The sequence below is a fragment of the Dicentrarchus labrax genome, unplaced genomic scaffold (genome assembly GCF_905237075.1).
Source record: "Dicentrarchus labrax unplaced genomic scaffold, dlabrax2021, whole genome shotgun sequence".
In the NCBI taxonomy this organism is placed as follows: domain Eukaryota; kingdom Metazoa; phylum Chordata; class Actinopteri; family Moronidae; genus Dicentrarchus; species Dicentrarchus labrax.
In genome coordinates, this window is record NW_026136724.1 from 10442748 (window position 1) to 10460339 (window position 17592).

Below are 17592 nucleotides of genomic sequence, written 5' to 3' on the forward strand. Positions count from 1 at the left end.
TAAAATGAATGAAGAAAACTTTCTTAGAATGTCTATTTTTTTAAGTATTTCAACAAGACATCTCAAATAAGTGAAAAAAAAGTTCAAAGTGCAGCAGTGTTGTGTTTGATGGAAATATTTAATTTTGTTGCATATTTTTTGTGTTTTTATTAATGGCCAGCAACTTTCAGGTTAGGGCTGTGTGTGTTTTGAAAATGTAACTTTGATGATACCCTCACTTTTCATCTAACACCATCATCAGGCCAAAGTTGTTCAGTATTTTAGTATATGACCAATACCTGCAAAACTAATTACATTCCCTTCATACTTAACTTTGTGTTTAATGTTAATTAGAAAAATGTTAGCATGCTAACATGCAAAACTAAGATGGTGATCATGGTAACTGTCAGCATTTCCCCTTCGTCATTGTGAGCATGTTGACATGTATATGTTAGCATGTAGCTCTATATACAGCTGTGTAAGGATACATATAGTACAGTTCAGCCTCATAGATCTGTGAGTGTAACTGTTTTCTCTTCAGTTATGGATTTTACAATGTTACCTATCAGCAACTAACTTGTAGGATGCTGCATTGCGTAGGGCCACAGTTTACTTGTGTCTGCTAAGGGTCCCCAAGACAATGTCACCTTACCTGCAGCAGGTCTGGAGCTGATTCTGACCTCCATGTGCAGACTGCAAAAAAAAACCACCAAAAGGAGATAATTTCCCCATTCAAATCAATAATGTCTCAAAGGATTACTAGTTCTGTCACTGTGCTTGAAAGGCCTCTGTGTTAAGCAAGTGTTGGCATCTAGATTGAGTATCTACAGATCCTCTCCTATCATTACATTGGAAGCAGCCTTTATTTTTAAGGTTCACTGCATCTCGGAACAGGAGATTGAAGATGATTCTGTTCTTTGTAACACTGAGTTTGTGTGTGCCACCGTCTCGGATAGGAAGTTCAACTAATCCTTGATATTCAGTGTAACTATACCCCAAAATCCAGTAGATCTTGTAAATAAACTTTAGTGCTGGTTATACAATCCTTCACAGGTAGGTGAGTGGGTTTTTGTCCTCAAAGGACCTTTTGTTCTAGGTTTTGAAGCCGAAGAGGTTCTCTTTTCACTTTTTAATTGCAGTTTTGGTCTTTAAATAGTATCAGAGCTTCTCATTTGCAACCATTTTAAAGGCAGATATATACAAGTGAAGAAATGAATTGTTAAATAGCAGAATTTATCATACTGTCAACACCAAATGCATGCAGTCTGGAAGAATGTAATAATTAAACCAAAAAGAATTAAGCAGCTATCATTCACACACACTTTTTAGTTATTCTCTTATTAAATGTTACTTTATTCACATTTAGAAAGGACATGGACAAAATATTAGGAACAACTTACACAACAAACTGCTGACCAGCAGAAATGAATCAGCACCTCTTTAATTGTCTTAATAGTATTTTGTCGACCTTTTGAATTTATCAAGACTACTTGTATGTCTGATGTATATCAGTAGATGGCACTATGTGATCAGAGTGAAATACGAGACAGATTAATCCACACCTAAGCCAAATTAATTCGCATTTTCAGTTTGCACCTCTTTTGTGATAATGCATCCCAAGTGTGCAGATAGTGTTAGAGAAAAATATTCAATATAGAGGGAAAGGGGACATAAGAAAACTTACCAAGTGTTACATCTAGTCCATTGTCTTATGTGTTACCATGGACAGGCTGTTATTAGAATTGACCAGTAGGTGGCAGCATACCACCACAATTCCGTGATACTTGTTTTCCCTTCCCATCCTCATCACTTCCCAGATGCTGTTTGCTTCTACTTATATTTGTTAGGTTTTTTAATAGCAATTAGGATCTGTAACACACACAAAAAACTCAGAAAGCTAACAGACCAATATGACTGCATGGTAAGCAATGTGATGTGTCTGGTCAATATTTTCAACTTGGACAATACTTCACATAAGTACATCACAATCACATCAAATATAATTTTTTTTAATATAAAGCTAGGCCAATTTTAGGACATTTTGGGTGTACTGTGTGACACCAGTACAGGATATACAGGATGTCTGTGCACCAATGTGGGATAATAGATTTACAAGTAGTGGTTTCCCCCATAATATTTATATGAACAATAATAACTAAAAAGAAGATTTCGAGTATTTAGTTTTTAGTCAATAAAAAAAATCTATGCTTTATTAAGGCAATTTAAATTCTCACTGGCATACGCAGTAATGACACACCGGCTGCAAGCTGTGATTCTTTCATTAAAAAAAATACATATAAGCCTCTTATGCATGCACAAATCACATTTCTCACAATAAGTCATTCATGGTATAAATAACATAAAAATAAAGCATTTTAAAACGCTGACAGCAGATAGCATGAGACAAGATAGGACTTCTCGCGTGTCTTACATGTTTAAAAAACTTGCCCCCCCCTTTCTTTTCTTCAGTTGATAATAATCTGGTCATTCATTTCTTGACCGTGAACATCTCAGCGGTTTGGAAAAAATAAAAAAAAGAAAAGAAAAGAAAGACGAGACAGAATAAAGCAAACCATTTTAACTACTGCTCAATGTACGACTGGCTTCGGATCTACTTTTAAATGAATAAACAGGTTAAATTATCTTGTGAAGGTATGACAGAATGGGTAAGAAAAATTCCTTCAGTCAAACAGTGAATCTTACTATATCTTCTTTTTTGGTAATAAAGTATTTATTTAGAAGTTATTTTATTTGCTGAATTTCAGAATTTAAACGCATAATTGCGCATTGCTAAAATAATAACATTAATAATGTGTAAGATATTTACATTTATAGGCTACCCATCATTTTACTGTATGCACACACTTCTAGACGACTATTAATAAGTCTATTTTTCTCTGCAAACTGATTATTAAATGAGGTCTATGTCAAATGTATTTAAACTTTAAAGCTAATTTAAAATGTGTGGCTATAACTGATACTGAACGTGCAGTTTACACGCCGGAGCTATAGTCTATTTTGTTGCCTGGTGATGATATTTACAGATGTTACACAAATGTTGTCTTTAATTTGGCACCCATGTAATTTCTCCGCTTTAATGATTTGGCTCTATATTCCCTTCATACGGCGTAGTTTACAACACAAATATCACAGGAAAAACACAAGTTCTAATAAGAATATCTTAAAGATTAATAAGGGGGAAATAGCGTTTGATGTCGGTCACTGTGTGGTCGGTATGGAGTAGGATAACCACAGGAAAAAGTAGGAGTTCTTGTTGGAATATTACAGGAACATTATCGGAATATATATTGTTGTTTTTTTGGGGGGAATTACACAGGCTAGTTCCCACTTGCGGATGTATTTGCAATAAAGTGACTTCTTAGTGATCTCCATCGCAACGGGCGCACTTATCTTTGGGTCGGAGGGACCGTCCCGTTATTGGAGGGGTTCACCGGTTCAGTCAACAACAATGTGTGACCGTGGTGGAAGCTTTCCTTAACACAAGACGCTGAACCCTCCGACACAAGCGGCCGCTGTTAGAGAAAATACCGGACTGTTTTGCGGGGGCAAAAAATAAAAAATAAAATAAGAGGAAACAAACTTTTTTAAAAAACACTTTTTGTTTAGCAGGTGGCCCTGACGTCACACGGGGTCGCAGTACGCCCAAAAATAACAACACCACCTCCGCGCACAAGCAAGTGCCTCCCCTGGGGGGGTTTCTAGTCCCAAATATACTTGCTTGCTGGGATACAGCTTGATGTGTGTTTGAATCGTAACGAAAAAAAAACAAGCCGCGTCTTTCCTCGCATTGCGCGTCATTCAAACAGGACTCAGTGTACTGCTTTTCCCTCTGTTGCATTAGTAATAACAGCGGCGTTGACGGGAGACAGCAGGAGAGAGTGTGTGTGTGTCTCCGACAGTGGTGCCCAGCGGAGGAATATTTAAGCTTTTTTTATTTACTCTGCAGCTTGTTGTTCATTTTCTCTGCGTTATGGTGAACTTGGACAGTCACGTGTGAAGATCTCTGCGAGTATAGAGGACGACGACTTCTCACCTGGTGTGTCCCTTTGACTTTTACCGTGAGGGGAAATATACCTGCCATTTTTTGTGGTAAGTTTTTCTGCCCAAGAGCTTATTTCTCTCTCCGTACTCTTTGACTTTTTTTTCCCCCCCTCCTTGCCTCTCTTGTCCAGTGCTGTTAAATTAGGAAGTGGTCCGCCGGACACAAGTTTTGTCCTGCGTTATCTCGCGCTTTGAGACTTGACTTGCAAAACATTATTATTTCCACGTTGCGCGTGGACTTGCCCCGTGCTTTTTAATTACCGAGCAGCTGTTAACATATTTCACCTTAGCACGGTGTTGGGCTTTTTTCATGTGAGGACCTTCAGACAGCACTGCCCGGCACTCTGCCTGGTCTGAACGCTGAACGCTGACTTTTGAAAAGCCGACTCATTGTTTCCTACCTGCATATTGTTTCAGCCGCTAATTCAATTTAAAAATACTGCACGCGAAATGGAGCCTAAAAACAAATTTAAATTTACCACCTAGTGATAAATGACATATTTGAAAACTAATTTGAAAGCGTATTCTGTTCATAAATGTACTGTGCCCTGTTTAGATTTTGATTTGATCTATAGCCGTCTTTAACAACATATAATGTTAGATTATATCTGCGTTAATGTCATTGGAAATTATTTGACTATTTACACTATCTATTTTAATTGGTCGTTGCTTTACGTATAAGTAAAAAGTGGAATAATTATGTGTAACACAACTTGTTATATGTATATCACATATTAAATCTATATGCCGGTTTATTTTTCTCATTTGTCAAATATGCAAGGATTAGTAATCTTTAAAATTCCTTTAGTGTTGTAGACATGTTATTATCACCTGTGACACAAGAGTGGTTGCATATAGTTTTAAAAGCTTTTTTTCCCCCCCAATCAGTGCCCATGTTTTTAAAATACCGTTGTCACAGTTTCTTAAGCTCAATGCCTGAAGACTAAAAAATAAAAATGCAACCAGATTTAAAGCATAGGCTGTAAGTAGAATTACCAATGCTTTATCTGCATATTCAGTATCTATGATTATTAGCAGTCAACACCTTACCGTGCTTGCTTGCTCCATTTTTTCCTTGTCCAGAAACAAACAGGGATGTTAGTTTTCATAATGATTGACCTCAGATTCTAACTGATTAAGCTAAACAGCTCATTAAAAAGCTTCTGCTGAGTTCCTCTATTTCACTTCTCTGTATCTTGCCACTGTTCTCTTACAATCACTGTGGCCCAAAAATCAATAGATGAAACTTTTTTGGGGGGGGGGGGTAAAGAAAGGCTAACAAGGTAGTGGGAGCTGCTGAACTCTTCGGGGCCTGTCCTCTGATCAGCTTTCACCCCTGGATTAGCTGGATCGACCCTCCTTGTTCAAGCCGCAGGGTGCACAGGTGTTCCCTCCTCAGTTATGCAGGTGTGGGCCAGTTCCCCCTCTCACTCAGCAGCTCTCACTCTTCAAAGGGCCAGGCGGCAATAAATGCCCCTTGTGAAATATGTCAGCGACAGTGCACAATCAGCCCCTTTGTTGGGGTGCCCCCTGTAATCGTTTGCGAAAGCATGTTTAAAATAGTCTGGAGTTTCTTGTTTACTTGGTGTGTGTTTACAAGGTCACTTGATTTTTTTTTTTTGTAAAACGGGGTGCATTTTCTTTCCTGAGGCAAAGGGAGAGATGGGGAGAAACTTGCCATTAGTCTCCCTCCAAGACTGACCGTTGTTGGGAGCAGTGCACTTATTACCCCGACTCTCCCCACTCTGCGTCCGTTTTTTGATTGCTGCATTTATCATCGGGCGGTCGTGCTCTACATTATGGTAATAGGAAAATGAATGTCCTCCACAGGATTAATGTGTATACCCTGTCATACGTTTCAATCATTTATCAAAATTAAGATTCAGCTTTCAGCTCAGTGAACACCGGTTGATGCATGATTTTATCTTAGATATGGAAATTGTTGCTTCCAGCTGAGCTGAAGTAGAAAATGCTGTGCAATTTATTTGTAATTCTGAGAGTCCTGTGAAAACTTTGTGTGCATTTGCTGTGAATGCAGAAGCTGCTCACGCTGACGATACAGGCTAAATGTGTGCAAAATGACAAATTTAGAGCCAGAATCCAGAAAGTGGGTTTTATGCACAGATCACATCAATTCTGTTTTGAGTCAGACTACTTCTTAGGCAATGAAACACTTGCTCACTTTTGGATTAGCTTTTGAATTGCACCATCACCCATCCCCCAACACCTCTGTAATGAAACAGACTGCTCGCTCAACCCTTGAGGTGTTGCTGCATATGGGGGGGAACGGGTAAGAAAATCAAGGGAGTGGTGCACCAGCTTCACTTTTCCAAACATCTTACCGAGCTCATCCACGTTAACATACACAGTGTGTTTTCATATGTAGCTAACTTGGCCCTGTTACCTAGCTTAAAGGCAATTAAATGGCAAATGTTCAGGTTTTATCCCTGCTAACTTCATAGAAATGTTTCCATGACAACCTCCATGCAAGTTAAAGCAACCAGAAGTGATCAAGTCCTTTTTTCCCCTCCTCCCCTCCCACTTTGGTTCCCTCCCCCTACCTCCCCCTGTAAGAATGGAATTTGTGTTGACAGTTTTGGCCTTTAATGGCACTTTTGTGCCGCTCAAAAGTATTTGTTTACCAGGATCATATGCTGCAAGCTGTCAGACTCGGAGAGATTGACTTCTTAAGATAAAAGAGTGTATTACATGCTTAAGAGGCCACCCTTTTGCACTGTAATTATCCACATCACAGTAATGATGTTTTGTGTGCCACAGTTACTAAGAGTCTTGAGACAGCTCAGACTTTTTTAGTTACGCTCTGGGTCACTTCTTAAGCCCGACTCGACGCTGTTGTGAGCGAGAAACATTGTGACTCTTTGGCCGGAGAAAGCTGTGCAGGGTGGGGTCAGGGGGATGAGGATTATAAAAGGAGATTGCAGGCTGCCCACAGAAGGGTGAGTTAAGAACTATCTGAAGAAAAGAGGCAGTAAGTAACTTACTTTTTCACTCGGACCATCTCAGTTCATAGTCACATGTTGGGGTTTATTTTTATGGGTTTCATGTTTGCTTGGCCAAGTTTAAAAAGACTATAGGGTTATATATTTACTCAGACCAAAACAATCAAGTGTCAAAATATCTCGCAAAGATTGTTTTGCAAATATTACATCTTACGTCATCATACCTCCCTCCAAGGATAAAGCCACAAACAAATGACCCAGCCAAAAGCCAAGTAGCTTTTGGCTGGTTTCGTGTAACCTCACTGTGTCTCAGATTCTGAAATGGAAAGGGACATGCATGCTAAGTTATAAAACAAACATTTGGTTTGTGTACACAGTATTTCTTTAAAGCTATGTAAAATAATGTATGCCTCTTGGCACCATAGTCTTGACCTTGTAGTTAATAGTCCCCCGTTGAGCTGCCACTCCAAGCTGCCACAAGCTTGGCCTGTAACACTAGCTGACCTGTCAGTCTGTTTATCCAATAAACTATGCTCTCATTTGAATCACAGTACACCGGCAGCAGCCTCAGAACCTTGCTTGTTTTTTTTTCTGCCTTCAGTTTTTTTCCTCGTTGAGTTAACAATTGCATGTTTACTTGCTGGTCAGTGTGGTGTGAAGGCATGACAGCTTTTATTCAAGTCACGGTCAGATGGACAGTGTCCTGGTGTGAAAAAATGTGTTGGGTTTTGGGGTCTTGCCCTGAATTAAAGATAGAGGGTCGCTCATGGTAAAAGGCAAGGTCACTGTTGCTCAGACCACATTTAGCCGTGAGCCTGTCACTCGTAAACAGTCGGACCTCATGCGAGACAGCACTGAGGTTAACAGTGGTAGCTAACTCAACCACTGTTTAAAAGGGCCTTTTTATTAAGACATATTTTAGTAATGATAGCATCATTTGATTATTAGTGGTGTGATAGATAAGATGCACATTTGTCAGTAAAATGAGGAAAAAGGAAAAAAAAAAAAAGTAGCACTCCTTTTGGTTACTTTCAACCTGAGTAATGTCTCCCAATTGACTGCCAGAGTAATGATGTAGAAAGAAATCATTAGTTTTTAATTCAGCCATAGACTGCGTTCATGAGCTGTATCCAGGTCAGAAATACAAACAAACAGTTACTGCATCCAGCCTACCTTACCTCACACAAGGACCTTTCTTCTTTACCCAGAGAGACACAGAGAGAAAGAGGAAAAAATGTTTATTTCAAACATGTTGTGAGAGGAAAAAAAAACATGGGGGGGATTCGTGACAGTAACATTTTTTGACAGGCACATTAGGCTGCAGAAAGAGCATCCAGCTCGAGGCTGAGGGCATATGGTGCTGCCTTCTGCCGGCGTAGCTCTAGACCAAGTTACAACACTCGCACAGGGTCACGACTGTCTCAGGTTTGTTCCTTCTGTCTCACTCATCTAAATAAAAACAGGAGGGAAAAATGAAAGTGGGGGGTTGGGTGGTGGCGGCAGTGTTGAGTGGGGTTTGGCGGGTAGGGGTGTTGTACAGTATCTGTGTCTTTCAGTAAAGGACAAAAGGAATATTTCTAGTCGAGCCCTTTGGGTCAGGTCATAATTTGGTCAAAATGTGGAGGGGAGACATTTGACATTTCCAGAAATGCATCACTTTAAATTTGGGTTGCTTCACAGCAACACACACCACAATCTTTGTTTGTGGCAGGGCAAATACACATTTGCATTAAAGATAATAGCAGTTATCTAGTTAGAAGCAAGTATAGTGCAGTGATTTTATCTCCTTTTACCATCTGAACACCCAGCTTGTGCTCTTGGATGGCAACCTCTTATCCTACTCTAAACAATGACCATGTTTTCACCACATTGGCTCCGTTAGGTTTTTCTCCTCTGTAATGTGGAGAGGATGGACTTGGATAATGTGTAGGATGACGCAGGGCTCTGGTCTGAAGACAGCGGATCGGTGGGAGGGTAATTACAGGCTACTGTGCGGCTCTCTGGATTTTCCCTGGATCACAGCTATAGGCCTCAAAGCTCAGCCTCCGATACTACTCTCCGACAACGAAATAAAATGGCCACAACATATGGAGGCAGCAAAACAATGGTTTATTTTTATGATATTTTGATGAGTGGTTTTTAATTTAGATTGTCACTTCTGGCAAGCAGCAGGGCAGATGGTGCAAACTTGAGTGCCCATTAGAGCCTAAATACCTCCAGGCAGCTGTTGGTCATAAACTTTTTTCTTTTTTCCCCTGCATGTTTTTTTTTTTTTTCCTCTCTCTGCATTTTCTCTCTTTAACACGGCTTGGGTCAAGCAGAGTCAAACCTGTTACAACACCTGTTTCTGCATATGCAAATCTGTTGTTTTGTCATTTCATTAGGCAAGGCAAAAAGACAAGGGTCCCTTGTGGTTGCAAATGCGACTGGCACTGGGCCCAGTTGGCATGCTACACTGCAGAGAGATGCTTGAGGCGGGGTGAGGGGAGGGACGAGAAGTTGGGTTTCCATAGCGAAGCGACTCAGCCATCAGATGCCTTCACATCACAGCTCAATCTGGATGGGTTCCTAAAATTCTGTCAAAGTTGTCTTGGAACTGGTGAAAGGGGGTAACTCCCCCTCTCATTATCAGCCTTTATCTTCTCTGGAAAGACTAGCTGTAAGTGAATGACGAAGGACTTGCCCAGTAGCCAAAAACTCAGCACACGCGTGTCTGGCACACGCCACCCCCCTCCCCCCCCACCTCAGCGTCCTCCTCCTCCCCTTCCCATCCTCGTCCCATCATCATCTGGCGCTCTCCCGCAGCGCTCGCCTCTTAACCACATGTGCCAGTGCCGGGCCTGCTCTTGCTCCGGGGCTAATTGTTCACTGGTAAACTGCATGCTTGTTGGCGGGGGTCTCCCCTTCATCCAGACACACTGCTACAAAGCAGGATGGTGGCGGTGATGATGGCGATGGGTGGGGTAAGGGGGGGGGGGCGTACAGATCATGATCTCTCCATGCAGTTTATTTTCCCCATATAAGTCTGAAGATTGTCGGTTGTAATCCGGCCTGTGCGGTGAATGCAACAAATACACCATGAAATTAAAGGTTATTGCAGGAGCGTAATGCAAAAGCTCTGTTCAAGATTACCAAAGCTGTTTGCAGACAGAGAGAATGAGAAAGGGGGAGCAGTAGGGTATGCTTTTCTTTCCTGTTTTTGACAGCACAAGCGTCTCCCTCTCCCTCTTGGAACTGGATTGGTTTGTCATTTTTTGACAGATATTTATTAATACACTTTAATTTGCAGTCGAGTTGTATAAAAAGCCTTAAGGACGCTGCATTTAGAGTAACTTTGAAGGTGGTTGCTTTACGTTGAAATTGCAAGTTGAATTTTTGTAGTTGTCTAGCATGAGTCCAGTCTAATCCATTGTAACCTGTTTCTAATCTAGTGCTATTGTCGTCTTATTGTAGAGTGCCTTCCTCAGCCTAAACCTAAGAGTTAGATGGATGTATGGAAAGACCTGGACTAGTCCCTGTGCTGAGCTAATCTCATCTGATAACTGAGGCCTTCCTCCTCCTCCTCCTCCTCCTCCTCCTCCTCCTCCTCCCCCCTCTCCTCCCTTTTCTCCCCCCTCTCCGTCTTCCTCCTCCCTTCTCCGCCATGGCTTGGTGGGTCTGATTTGTAGTTCTGCTCCTCTGTCTCCACACAGACAGCATTAAAGCCAGGCCCCACAAGCCCCCTCTGATATGGGAGAGTTCATTAGAGATGTGCCTTTGATGGGCAGCCTTTTCATGTGACTACCGGTTTTTCAAATACCTTGATGTAGAAGCTTAAGAAGGCATTGTGCAGTAAGCCCTCCTTTTGATGCGACTTATTTAGATCTGCATAGTAAATCAGGGGGGAGTAAATAACCAGCCAACAGATGGAAGCAAGGAGATAAGGCACCAGCGAACAATCGCATTTGTATTTTGTTATGATGTTGACAGCAGCTAAAATTCACTAATCTAGAGCCACTGATCTGCATTTCAAAGAAATCTCATTTAGCAGCGGGGAGGATAAAGTTCCTCTCATTGTGTCTATTTTATTGCATTCTTCGCTAATTTATCTGCCCACAGATTTAACGTGCAGGGCTCGGTGGTAGGAGCTAGCGTCCGCGCGTTGCATAGGGGGTCTTAAATACTGTGAAAGCGGTTACGTCTAGACTGTGAGCTGAGGGTAATTACACGTCTGACCATGAATAGAATGAGTTTGAAGACTCATCTTTCTTCGGGCGGGCCTGAATTGCTCGACTAACACTGATAAGGAGCATTTGGTCCCCACAGAAATATTGCCAGTGACTTTCCATAATGCCCCCCCCCCCCACTTTCCAACACCAAGGATGGTATTTACTTTTAAGATAAAGTTATTGTGTACAGTAATCTGACTTGTTAGCATAATGTCCTCTTTCATCGCAGGACCCTCCTTTTTCTGCAGTGTGGAGGTATTTGTGGTGCGGGTCTTAAATAGTTTATCTTGACTTAGTGCACAAGCGCTTTATGTAAATATCAGCCTATAGCATTATTAGGCCTTCATGAATACTTGAATGCATTTGCCATATTTATAAGTTGATAGAATTTACCAGTGGTTTTATATTTGGCATAAAGATATGTGTGGTATTTGTAAATCCCCACGAATTGGAGGTCATACAGACTAATAGCATTCCTAATGCTTTTCCAGTGAATAAAATATGACATCTGCACAGCCCAGAGGTCTACTCAGCAGCACATAATTTGAAGTAAATGGGCATTAACTTGAGATGATGTTTTATATCTAAATTATATTTAAAACTATTTGTTTTTCTTTACTTAACTCTAAGGTTGACAGTTTTAGTCATTCCATGCAACAAGGCTTTTTGCAAAATCTCATTAATGTTTTGTTCATCTTATTACTTTATATACATAGAACTGTACTTTTTGTATTTTCATTTTGTACGTACACAATACAATTTAGTTCTATGATTATATAATGCTCTATTTGTCTAAACTTGTCAAACCTTTTCATGTCTATTTTCCCAGCATACAGTGCATTGTTTGGTGCCCACCCCCACCTGAAACCCTCTCACCCCATTTTGAGTAAATGTTGCACGGCAATCTGTGCAACGTTTTCCACAAACTCAAAACAGTGAAAAATTATAGCAGTTGGCATGTTTTGTTTTCAGCTGTGCTCTTTGAGCTGAGGGCTTTTTTGTACAGTTCAGAGAGCACATTCCTTAGGATTCAGCAGTCGTTGGTTGCCTGTAGGGGTCATTGGAATTCTGGGAGAATAAAAGGGAGAAAAAAAAAATCTTAGAGAGGAACATCCAGACCATTTTGTGCCCCTCATGCCCCCAGCAGCAGAAATTTGCCTCCACAATGCTCTTCAATGAGGGGAATTAATTTTTTTCCCTTATTGCTCTATGTGATGTATGTGCAGTAAAAATGTCCAGAGAAATCTGAAGCTGCAGTTGTGGTATTGTACACTCCAGCTGTAGTTGTGTAATTAACACAAAAAAAATCATCAATACTAATGGTCTATAAATTATACGGATGCCATAACATGTGTACTTAGATGCAGACAGCTGAATGGACCTACATGAGAAATCAATCGTGTCAGGTTAACAGTGTGATTTACTTGGCGTTGAGAGCTTGAGCCTTCCAGGCACTGCACCTTTTAACTTGAGAGAGAGTGCGCAGCGCGTGTGTGTGTGTGTGTGTGGTGGGGGAACTGTAGCTTGTACTGTACTGTACGGCCTGTTTGTGCATGCACTCACACACACACACATATATGCTCTCATGCTTCACAGCAAAATCCAGGTGCACTTTGTTGTTCCAAAGTTTATTGCTTTCACCTACAAGCCATACACAGACAATAGTTATGTAAGACACAATCTAGTCCACACATGTTCCCACCAGCACTGAATGTGCCGAGAAACATAAAAAGAGATCAGCACTTCATGAATACATTTGGACTAATGTTATACTTGTTTTGTCTTATCTCAGATAGCTGAAATCGCTGGATTCCTTCCACTCCTGTGACGGACAACAATAGCAAGTTCTCTCCCTAAGGGTAAGTATTTGAACATGGGCCCTTCATGTCCATCTGTCAGAAGAATCCTTAACCTTGAGAAAGATTAGAGTAGCATTAACAGTGTCTTTTCAAGGATCAGTGTTCAAATTAACAGTAACCTACAGTGTATTCTCAAGATCATTCATCTTTCCAAGCAAAACTCAATCTTTTTATTGTTTGAATAAAAATGATGAACTCATTTTGTTTTTTGTCAAGACACCAACCGTGTCTTTGGTTGTGGTGTTGGCCTCACTGAGTTTGGGTGATTGTAGTGGCTAGTGGAGGTCAAGGGGGCCTCATTCCCCCCTCAAATGTAACAAATCTTCATCTTGCCCACCTTGATAGAATTCCCCCTCCACTGGTCAACCTTTCAGTTGTGCCTGTTTGGTTTTCACACCCCAAAGATTTTCAATCTACTCTAACTTAGAAGTTATGATATGCATTATGGTGGACAAATGTGGGCAAGCTTGGATATCAGGCTTTTTTATTTATTTTGTTGATGTCTTGATTGAGATTTGTAGCCGGACATAACAGAATAAAGCGAACAGGGTTACATTGGCTCTAACCTGATGTTACTGTACCTTGTTTGTAATACTCTATACTATACATAAACTAGAGAAAGCAGAAATGAAGCTTTGTTCAATGTACTTCTCGTATTTTCAGTCCAAACATCTATTTTCCCCATTTCTCTTTTTAGGATGAAATATGCGCACTCTGCGCCCATAGAAGAAAGCAGACGACACACACTGTAAAGTCCAAAGTGGTAAGTGAAAGCAGTTCTCATTGTCCTTGCATGCCTGGTGTTATGTTTTTTTCCCCCAGATTAATGTGTCCACTGTAATGAGCCACATCAGTCATAACTGCTGGTGGGGTCTGGCTTTAGAGTAACACAATCCTGGGTGCTGAAATGACAAAACAGCAGAGCCAGGTATGAGAAAAGTATACCTATTAGTACATATTTTAGTTTTATTCCCCAGTGGAAAGTATTTTTTAAGTAGCACTTTAAAAACAGTTTCACAAGTATTACAAACGGTGTTGAGGACCTAACTTCTTGCAAAATTTACAATTTTACAATTAAAATGCAATCATTTAAAAAGTTGTTGGGGTGTGGAGATTCATGTAACTTTCCAGTAGTAACTGAATTCAGATACAGCAACATTTATACTCAGAAGCAAAATGTCTTGGTAATAACACATATTATCTGTTAATCAGTTAATATATAATAAATTCAACTATTTGATAGCATCTTTGTAGTGCTACAAAATGTGGACATAATCAAAGATAGCTCTCTTTTCCAAGCTAATGATATATGATGGTGTTTGTCACCAGGTCAGACCACAAATGAGTGTGAGGAATCTCCAATTATATCTCCATCATGTCTATTGTGGCCATTCTATTGATTAGATCTTTCAAATATACTCATGCATCCATGCCACATGAGTGTGCGCACACACACACACACACACACACAACACACACACACATACGCACACACACACGTACACACACGTTTCCAAATACTTTTAGGTAGTGATGGTGAGAAGGAACAGTAAAACTTTTATTGTTTTGGAAGTATATACAGAAACATGAAAGTGAAGGATCAAGTTTTGGGTCCACAGAGTGGTGTGTGTGTGTGTGTGTGTGTGTGTGTGTGTGTGTGTGTGTGTGTGTGTGTGTGTGTGTGTGTGTGTGTGAGAGAGAGAGAGTGTGAGTGTAAATGTTTAAATGGAATCATTTGCTATAGATATGTTCCAAGTACACAATACTCAATCATAACGATTATTTAAATCTGTCTGTCTAAATTTCAAAAGAGCAATGAAATGTATAGTGACTTAATATAGGTAGGTGATTTTTGGTTTGAAGCCACAAAGTGCCATCCGTTTTATTTGAATCCAGGCCATAGGTTGATTTAGATATTCTGCTCGCAGTGTGGGAGAGAAAATCTATTTATCTTAGCACACTATCATGAAGTAGGGCCTTTTGCGGTATAGATATGATTAAAGCATATAGGCTGGAGCAAAGATGCTGGCTTGGCTGCAGAACAAGGTCCACCTCCCCAAGAGTCCTATCTTTCCAGAGTGAAGCAGTGTCCATATTTCCTTTCCCACCTAAAAGAGATTTAAATATTACTTCTTAATTTGTCTAGTATTCAGTTAAATCTTCAAAGATGAACTCTTACTGCGTATCTGCTGGCCTAAAAAAGTCCTTCTAATCATTGCAAAAAAAAAGTGTAATTGCCCCAACACTGCAAGCTGTACTTCCTGTGTAGACATATATAAAAATCTACAGCAATTAAATATATCTTTGGCTGCTTTAAAGAAGCTGCAGTTCGGACTGAACAGCCCTCTGCTCACATTTCCAGTTTGAAATTGATTTCTTGTCATAGATCAGAGACCTCTTGTCATTCCATTTCCAATCCTCAAATGGTTTCTCTGAGCCTGCTAACTGTCGTCCCTGTGAGTGGGCAAACAGGGGGAACCTCCACGGGTCTTTACCCTGGGCACTCAGAGCAGTCGAGGGGGTAGAAGCAGAAATCAAAGGGACTTGGATCATTCCCCATTGGCAGCCTCCATTGTCTAGCTGATTTGGGATTGGTGGAGAAGGTGAAAACTGCGGGGTAGAGTGTGGGGGTGGATGGAGATCAGGCAAAGCAACCCCTTCTTTCTAATCTTTATCCACCATTAACCCCAGTGCCCCAGTGTGTGGCTGAGATCAGGGCCATTGGTCAATCCCCCATTCACTGCCACCCAGAATATTTTAAAGTTAAGCCCCCTCGCTTAACAAAAAAAGTCTTACTCATCAAAGGTTTACTTTCCCTCTCTTCCTTCTTTTTGCTCTCAGTCCCGAGAATCTGCTGCCGTTCCTCATGCACCCTTCTCTCTATGGTCCACTGTTTTGTCTTCACACTTAGGCAAGGAGGAGGCAGCGAAGTTAGAAGTTTTGGAAGTTCCCCAAGTTTCCATATTTTGATTTAATGAGGTTTGGTTTGGGGTCTGATAGTGTCGTGCTGTGAGCAAATTGGAGTGGATGGACCAATGACGCCCTGCCCTTTGCTGATCCCCCGGATTAGGAGCTGTCCTGTTTTTAAATAGACTCCGGAATTGTACTCACATTATATCCGCAGAGGAAATATTTTTCCCACCTGACATATATATTCCCAGCTTTTTTTCTTTAGTCCTTTGCTGGTGAGAACGCTCCATATGAAACCCATCACACCTTGAAAATATAACAAGGCTGAATGCAGTCCAGATCTACTCCATATGAACATTTCAGAAGTGTCGGGTATTTAGCTTGCACAGGTCTGATGTGAAAGATAAATGACTGAGGGACGGAATAGAAAAACTAGAGAGGACGTGGAGATACAGGGGAGACGGTGAGGAGTGAAGAAAAGATATGGCATGGAGAGTGTTTGTCCAGAGTGCACAGTTGCCATGAGAATGGAGTTAGAAAGCGGGGAGGTGAGGGGGCTCAGAATGAGTATTGCCATCATTCCTTAAGGAGAAGATAAAGAGGCTCAATGAGTCTATTGATCCTTGTGGCTACCTATGCTATACACTTTTTCTTTCTCTTTCCCACACTCTTATCTTTTGTCCAGTTGTTGTTGTTTAAAATGTCAAATCTTCATAGTATTTTGCAGAAGAATCTATTATTTGGGACTTAATAATAGGGGAAAATGGTACATTTCTCAGCAAAAGTGGCCTCAACACACTTTGGGGCCCCTCCAATGTATATGTACACCTCATAGAGATGACTGATACTGTAGAAATGACTGATTGCAAATACTGCATGCACCACCTTAATTTCTATAAACGAGCAGGGATCTAGTGTTTCACGTGTTATTCTTTCCCCTGCAATTTAATTGGAGAAAATCTTGGGTGCGGAAGCTGGACTCTATGGCATCTCTCCAAGAGCCTGAGATTATTGTGAAACCCAACCCGAGGCAGGCATGACATCAGAGCAGCCTGACATTAGTTTGAACTCCTTATTTCAGGTGGGAAGAATTATGAGTGGCTTCACTCGCAGGTGATCGTGTCCAATGAATCGGTCGCACACAAGTCGCGCATTCTTCTCTCGAGGTCTAAATGCTGATTGTCTTGACAGATTGAACTCGTGTGTTATCACCAAACTGTCATGCAGCCTCATTTTTCAGCCTGAACAAATAGGCCTCAGTTTATGTTAGCCCTTCACAGTTCAGTGTTTTATAGGGATAATGTCATTACGACATAAACTAAATCTACACTATTTTAACCCACTGATGATCCCTGTTTATATCAGGGAGTGCCTACTATGTTCCAGTGTATAGGACTACCTTGAGTTGCATGCAAATAAATGCTGAATTCTTAGTATTTGAGACATCTCCAAAACGCAAACATTATGTTAATATTGTCACATACTGTATGTTATCCAGAGAAATTGGTTTCTGGGAAACACATTTCCGTTATTGTAGTATATCAACCTCAGAAGAAATTGTGACAATGGGATTTTGGCTTCCTGTGGTGAAATAAGACTTTCATTGTTTAACTA

At 40.7% G+C, this 17592-nt stretch overlaps 1 protein-coding gene across 13 annotated transcripts in view; it reads left to right on the forward strand.

The window, feature by feature from the left end:
• The first annotated feature begins 3448 nt into the window (after nt 1-3448).
• Nucleotides 3449-17592, forward strand: part of foxp2 (forkhead box P2) — a 104371-nt gene continuing 90227 nt past the window's right edge. For 4 of the 13 annotated variants that reach the window (XM_051392136.1, XM_051392139.1, XM_051392148.1 and 1 more), the window contains exons 1-3: nt 3455-4089; nt 13002-13068; nt 13766-13831. The gene's annotated coding sequence lies outside the window, so the exon portion shown is untranslated. Of the gene's footprint in view, nt 4090-13001; nt 13069-13765; nt 13832-17592 lie in introns of those variants that run through there. The other 9 variants (XM_051392135.1, XM_051392138.1, XM_051392146.1 and 6 more) reach the window with 7 other exon arrangements.